Source organism: Amblyomma maculatum, chromosome 3 (genome assembly GCF_055883805.1).
Source record: "Amblyomma maculatum isolate TAMU_Amacu chromosome 3, ASM5588380v1, whole genome shotgun sequence".
In the NCBI taxonomy this organism is placed as follows: Eukaryota; Metazoa; Arthropoda; class Arachnida; order Ixodida; family Ixodidae; genus Amblyomma; species Amblyomma maculatum.
Window position 1 is genome coordinate 56,487,703 of NC_139346.1, and position 7,256 is coordinate 56,494,958.

Genomic DNA, 7,256 nt, shown 5'->3' on the forward strand with positions numbered 1-7,256 from the left:
GCATGCAATAACAAGCAAATGTTTCGTTTCTCGAGGATTGCGCGTAACTGGATACTCCCCGTTGGAGCGATATCTCGGTCAGTATACTATATATCCGTCTAGGTCTAGCATCCCGGCCAGTCACATTTCATATGGCAGTGCTTGTTGTTTGGCTAGTTGGCTTGATTCCATGATTGTGGGACTCAGCGCACAAAGACAAGTAACAAGAACACGAAGGACGACAAGACGAAGCGATGATCAGTGCTTCGTCCTCTCGTGTTTCTTGTTCTTGTGCTTTGTGCGCCGAGTCCAGCAAGCATTTCATATGGCGCAGGTAAAGAGATCCATCCACACGTCGAGAAATGCACGGGTGGACTGTGGCGGCGGTAACCCCCAGAGCATCGGCCCGTCTATAGGTCCAAAGTTCCATCCATCGTCCGCCCGCAGCGCGCCTCAGGTTTCTTGCGCAGGCGTCTCGTAGCGAATGCATTCCCCCAGAACGGAGCGCGCGAAAATGCAACCGAAACCAGCTACCGCCTAGCGCTTGCCATGTCACGTGACGGCCAGTTTTCCCATGATGCTTTCCATTTCACCCATTCCCCGCGGATCTCCCTCCTAGTTTTTTTATCCCGCACGCGCACACTCTCCCCTCGTTGCTTCTCGCCTTCTGCGCATGCGCCTGGCGCGACGTCACCAATTTGACGTATCCTACTCCGACCAGCGATCGCCTGCACGCCGAAAACTTTTGAGTTTAAACTTCACCTCAAGCGAGGCTGAACCATCACCGCCAAGTAGCTCGCCATGACTGGACCTAGTAACGTTCGACTGAACAGCCTGGTCTCGGGGCTGGTCTCCGCGCTTAACGTACGCTCCCTTGCCCCCACATGCCAAGGAAGTACGTAATGATCGCAATCTGCGGCATGCCTCTGTACTTTGCATTGAGGAAATCTAGATGGATCCCGAAAAGCCTCTAGAAATCATAGATACCAGATTTGCTGTGGCGCGCACAGAAAACACAACAGAGCGGCGGGAGTGGCTACAATACCGATCGAAATATTCGGCACGTCAGATGAAGTTCGCGTGCTGTGCACCGCAAAGTTTGCCAGCGGCTTACTGGTAGTGGCTGTCTACAGCGCCCCTACCGCGCTGATCAAAGACTTCGTGCACTTCCTGCGACTCCCATTAACCGCCCATCGATCCACACCACGTTTAGTAGTGGGGGACTTCAAAGTAAGTGTACAGACAACCAGGAAGTTTTCACCACTTATGCAGGAGAACATCCCGTTCCACTCGCTCGTAACGCCTCCCATGGCTGTGACAATCTCCGGAAATACTTGCATACACCTAGTCTTTCCCAACCAGGCATTGGTGAAGCAAGTCGAGCATATATCCATCTATTTCTACGACCACAAAGCTTCTGTCATGACAATCAAGAACTGTTAGTGGAGTGTTTCTTGATGAAATATGTGTGGAAAATGAAAATTTGTCTGTAATTATAATACATGCCTTGCTCTAATTATTTGCCTCAATCCACTGAAAAGTTGGAACAGATGCGAGCTGCTCTAAAATTTTGCATAAGGAAGTAATGTCATCATCAGCCTGACTATACCTACTGCAGGGCGAAGGCCTCTCCCATATTTCTCCAATTAACCCGGTTCTGTGCTAACTGCATCCACTTGGCCCCTGCGAACTTCTTAACCTCATCCGCCCATCTAACGTTCTGCCGCCCCATGCTAGGCTTTCCATTCCTTGGAATCCAGTTTGTTACCCTCAGCGACCATCGGTTATCCTCTCTTCGCACTACATGTCCTGCCCATGTCCATTTCTTCTTCTTAATTTCTACTAGAATGTCAGAAACTTGAGTTATTTCTCTGACCCACTCTGCATGCTTCCTAACGTAACGTAATCGTCGGCAAATTTTTTGTCTTATGTGCCGCTATTCTTTGGCCACAAGTGGAGCTCTTCGGCCGCGTCTTGTGAGCACATTTCTGCGGCCACATACGCACGCACAGTAACTCATTGATTAAAAGAATGAATTGCAAGTTCGCCTCTGCAGCGAAGCCTTTTTTTCTTCTCTTGTTAAGTCTCCCTGGAGCGAAAATGCTTGATTAATGCACTACCGTGCCGACCCTTGTATTGCTACTCTTGGTGCCTAAAAACAGCAGTTAGCTGGTTGTGCCAATGAAATCTCGGAACCGCATTTCGCGCATTACACAACGTATTTAAATAGGGTCTTTTTGAAAACAACGCGGTGAAGAGCGGGGCCTAGCTGTCGCCAGTAGCCCATCGTTGCGCATCCGTAGCGTTGGTTGCTGCGGTTGCGTTACGATGGGTTCGCGGCTGTCACCCGTTAATAATTAGGGGGTATTATTAACGATGCGCCCTTAACGGTGCGCACACTCCCAAACACCCTTTGAGTGAGTGGGGGTAGCTGTTCCGGTCGCAAAGGAGATGCCCTCGACCTGCGTGGCAAGCTCAGCCGGAATTCAACTACCTTGTGGTGACAGAAGGGGGTGGTCGTTTGGTGCCCAGCGGTCGCCGGTTCAAACCAGGGAAAGGATCGGGGTCAGAAGTAACAAACCAAACACAATTTATGCACAGCAAGAGACGATACAAAGGAATACACAAGATCACTTGAAATACATAGACGAGAGGTTCACAGAATACAAACGCTAAGCATGCAACTACAGTATGATTCAATAACACAGACTTTACAACAGATCAAGCACGAGAGAGCTACATAAACAAACACCAAATTGTTCACCGGGCACTGTTGCAGTCCGACGCCTCAAGAGTCACGATGTGGCCGCCATACGAGACGAGCGCCGCTCCCTTGAAAGTCCGTGGGCTTGCCAGCAGCGGGTGATCCCCGGGAGTCCAGTCGAAACCAGGCGAGCACGTCGCAAAACACTTGACAAACTGACTGACTGACTGACTGACTCATCAAACGGCGCGGTCTCTTTAAATAGGGCGCGCCGCGTCTGTTTGTTAGCACGCGTCAAAGCTAGCGCGCACACACACACAGCTTCGCTGGTTATAGCTCCCTCTTCTCCTCCCGTTGAGCCGCGCGTCGTCATTGGCCAGGTCCCATAGTAAGTTCTCGAAAGGCCTGGCACATTCCTGGCCGATGAACCACCGTCCTCCCCAGGCAATGGGAAAGAGGGTGACGGCAACGCGTACAAAGCTACGCGCTCTCCCGCGCGGGGAAGGGGCTTTTCTCCCCATGCTCTCCACGCGACGCCGCGCGCGCCTAGCGCTGTACCGGCTTGATGAAAATGGGCGCCGATTTCGTGACAGCGGCTCACCTTCACAGCACCTGATCTATGGTGCCTAAAATGGACCATTCCTGACCTGCGAAGGTTCCTGCCCACTCCGTTATGCGGCGCGCTCGCGCTGTTTTACAACTGACCCTATCTAGAAGCGTTGACCATTAATTGTAGGATCGCCTCTGACCGATGCTACCCTTTGCCATCTTTCCCGATAAAGTATAGATAGCTCAGGACCGCCAAGCGTTGCTTCGACAGAGCGCGCTTACTAGCACCGGTAGGCGCAAGCATGTGACGTGGATAAACAGTGCGATGTGACTCTAAAACTGCTTACTACCATCTTTAGGCTGGGCATTAGGACGCTGGGACGTCAAAACAGTACGGAAAACAGCGGCTGCAGGCGCTGCAGTCTCGAGCTATATAGGTCCCACCCACACATCTCCTTCCTAATCTCTAAATAATATTTTTCAGTCAGTAAATATGCAAACTCCATTGCATATGGCCTAAAGAAATATGGGCAGGGGAGCGCTGTTGTTTGAAGAAAAAGAAACAAGAGATGGAGTACACCTATTTCTTTCTAACAGGTCAGAAATGGCAAAGTGGGTGGGTTGATTTCTGCGTGTTTCACGGCGTGTTTATTATCGGTTTCGGATGCTGCCGATGTCAATCAGTGTACCCAATTCCAAGGGAAGTCCCATATGCTATCATAAATCGCTAAATTCATTAATTGCGTCAAGAAGCTGACTTTTACGTAATTTGTTTTGTTATTCAATCTGTAAAAAAAGTTTATCGGATATTGGATATTTATAAGAGAAAGCAGATTTTTTTCTTCTAACTGAAAACTTGAGAGAGTTTTCACCTGATTATTTCGATAAGTGTTCCTCAGTCCGCAATATCCCTTCATCAAAGGTAGTGCGCTTCTGTGCTGCTGCCTGTTCGTGGAGAAGGTTCACAACAAATCGGATAGCTTCTCCGTGTTCTTCGTCTGACGCAGGTAGCAGTAAGTGGTCGAAAGAAGCAAGGCTTAAAACAGCTTGATAAATTTACGATAAAATGTATTTAAACCTAATGTTATATGCCGGGGATTCAGTATTTGACGTTTTTTATGTAGAAAACGTTTACGGTTTAACAGGTACTTTGCGAAAGGAAGATGCAAACTTCAACCCCTATAGTTATTGTCGCGCTGTCTGCGTTATAACTGGCTTGACTACAAATTATTTCATTTTCAGGAATATCAAGCCAGATTGTGTTGTTTAATTAAGATTCCAGAAGCACGTCTTTCTTTACTGACTTCAAACTGCTTCATCCGCTTCATCTTTCTGTTTTCCCTGAGCTCTGAGGGCAAAAAAAAAAAAGATGAAGCAGATGAAGAAGTTTGCAGTCAGTAAAGAAAGACGTGCTTCCTGAATCTTAATTAAACAACACAATCTGGCTTGATATTCCTGAAAATGAAATAATGTGTGCCCCGCCGGGGTGGTGCAGTGGTCATTCTGCTTCTGGATGCCGTAGTGCAGACGCAGGATGGCTGGCTCCTCGCGAGCTGTGGTAACGGCCAATGATGGCCGTGGAACATCGTTTTTGGAAGGACTTCAAGACTACAGGATTGTACTGCCACCGCTGCCTACCGGGGAAGGACTTAAAATTATGCTTGTTCTTCACTGCGACATCAATGGAAGGCCTTACAGGATAGAAGATTTCTGCCAACCGATGAAAGACGCCGGTGTCATCGAACAGGTAGGATGTATTGGCGCATACCAGATGTCTCATGTCTGCTCTGTCAACTTTCGAACCGAAGAGGCAAAGAAAAAGTTACTTGGCTTAGGGCACATCCTTGTTACAGGAAAAACGTGAATGCCTTTTGACCCCTAAAGGCAAGAAGTAAGACTTAAAGTGCACTGGAGCGCGTTCAACGTCAGCAACGATACGTTGAAACGTGCGTTTGCCGTATACGGCGAAGTGAAAGAAGTATCTGGCGACAAATGGAAGACTGGCGGTTTTCAAAACGCTGACTCCACCACCCGAGTTGTTCGGCTGATACTTCGTGAAGGTGACAGCCTGGATCGCATACCACATTAGATGCGTATCGGGAAAGCCACCGTGTTAGTCGTCGTCCCAGGGCGGGCGCCGATATGCCTGCGCTGCCACAAGACTGCCAGCGCAATGGCGACCTCCTCCGCGTGGGTTATGTCACGGGCGCGAAATGTAAGCCCGTTAACAGTTTTGGACTGGTGGACCACTGCGGCCGTGTACCATCCCCCATGGTGGGGGCCGGAGGCGTCCACGTAGTAAATGCCGGGTTTCGACCCATAATGGCGGCCCAGGGCTTCCGCCCGCGCTAGGCGCCGGCCATTGTGGTCTTCACGTGTCATGTTTTAGGAAGAGGGCGTACGTGGAGGGCGCATCTCCACTCGAAAGGGAGGCGTACACGATCTTACATAAGAGTGGTATGTTGGATGTGTAGCCGGGCAAGGAGGCGGCGACCCGACAGTGTTTTAGAAAGACGTGTGTATTGGTTGGTTAAGTGAGCCTCTCGGATCTCCCGGAACGTATTCACCATGCCCAGGCCAAAACAATTATCTCCGACTCGCGAGGGGCCTGTCGGAACGTCGAGCAAGGCTGGGCCCCATACTTAGCCTACCGACTACTTCAAAACTGTACCTATACCGGGGACACCGCTTACCGGAAAATTGTATGGGCTCCTAGACATATGGGTCTCGAAGGGAATGAGGCAGCCGACGCCGCCGCCCGCGCGCTCTCTTTCCGGGCTTCCCATCTCGACCCCCTAGATCAGGATATCGAATTCGAACCCACGTATTCTTTTAAATACATTGTTCTTTGCTATCAATCTTGTCATAGCCTTTACCCTCGCCCGAGTAAAGGTCTATCTAAGACGGAGGAGCGGCTTCTACTCCGTCTGTATACCAATACTCTGCTGTGCCCGGCAGCACTAAAACATTTTAATCCCTCCTTCACGGGCAGTTGTCCGCACTGTGCGGAGAAGTCTTCGGACATCTACCACATGGTGTGGGCCTGCCCATCCAACGCAGCTATTCCTGCTCACCCCAACCCCACTCGGGAGGACTGGGAGGCGACCCTGCTCGGCTGCTATGACCTGCAGGCCCAAAGGGCCTTGGTCGAGCGCGCCCGGGCAGTGGCCGACGCCACTGGGGTCCCGTACTAGGAACCCCACCCAGTATCTGTAAGGGCTGATAGTCAAAGATCCGGCCCATGCGTACATCCACCCCTTTTAAATGAATAAACGTTTTTCACCACCACCACCACCACAAGACTGGCCACATCTGGCGTGACTGCAGTGTACCCAAATGCAATGAGTGCCATGCTTTTGGGCACAAAGAGGCGGAATGCACGAGATCATATGCTCGAGCTGCTGGAAGAGGAGCGTTCGGCGATAACAGCGATCTGCACATGGTTGAGGATGAAGCGGAGAAGGCAGCATCGAACGCAGCGGTTGATAAACAAACGGACGCAGCGCAGAGCAATGGAGAGGGATGCGCTGAAGACACTCCTGCATCAAAGCTTAGTCCACCAGAGCCGGATACCACGAGCAGTACTACCGGTTCGCCGCAAGGTGCTCTGAACTCTACTGGAAAAGACAGTATGACAGCTATGGACTTTGATTTGGCGACGGCTAAACGGCGTCGTTATGAGGTGACTAGAGAGAGCCAGGAGCAACGACTGAGGCGTCTAGAACGCCAGTAGTGCGTCGCCGATGTTAAGAAGCAGCGCGTCACGAGATGGACACGATCGTCGTCGCTTCCTCGCGGCGACAACCCGGAATCCTAAACAATGGCGGGACGGCGCTACTTGGCGCGGCGCTGTGCGCGCAAAGGTAAGCGCCATGCTGGCGTCCTGGTCTTGCTAAGCGATGGCGTCGTTTGAAAGGAGCATTCTAGTAGCAACCCTCAATATCAGGGGTCTGTCCTCCAGAAGGAGGCAAAACCACCTGTTGCGACTAGTTGCTGAGCAGGAACTAGATATTGTAGCGGTGCA

At 50.8% G+C, this 7,256-nt stretch overlaps 2 pseudogenes; both read left to right on the forward strand.

Annotated features, from left to right (window-relative positions):
• The first annotated feature begins 780 nt into the window (after positions 1-780).
• LOC146194801 (uncharacterized) lies at positions 781-1,422 on the forward strand (annotated as a pseudogene).
• A 3,310-nt stretch (positions 1,423-4,732) lies between these two features.
• Positions 4,733-7,049, forward strand: LOC146194802 (uncharacterized; annotated as a pseudogene).
• The last annotated feature ends 207 nt before the right edge of the window (positions 7,050-7,256 follow it).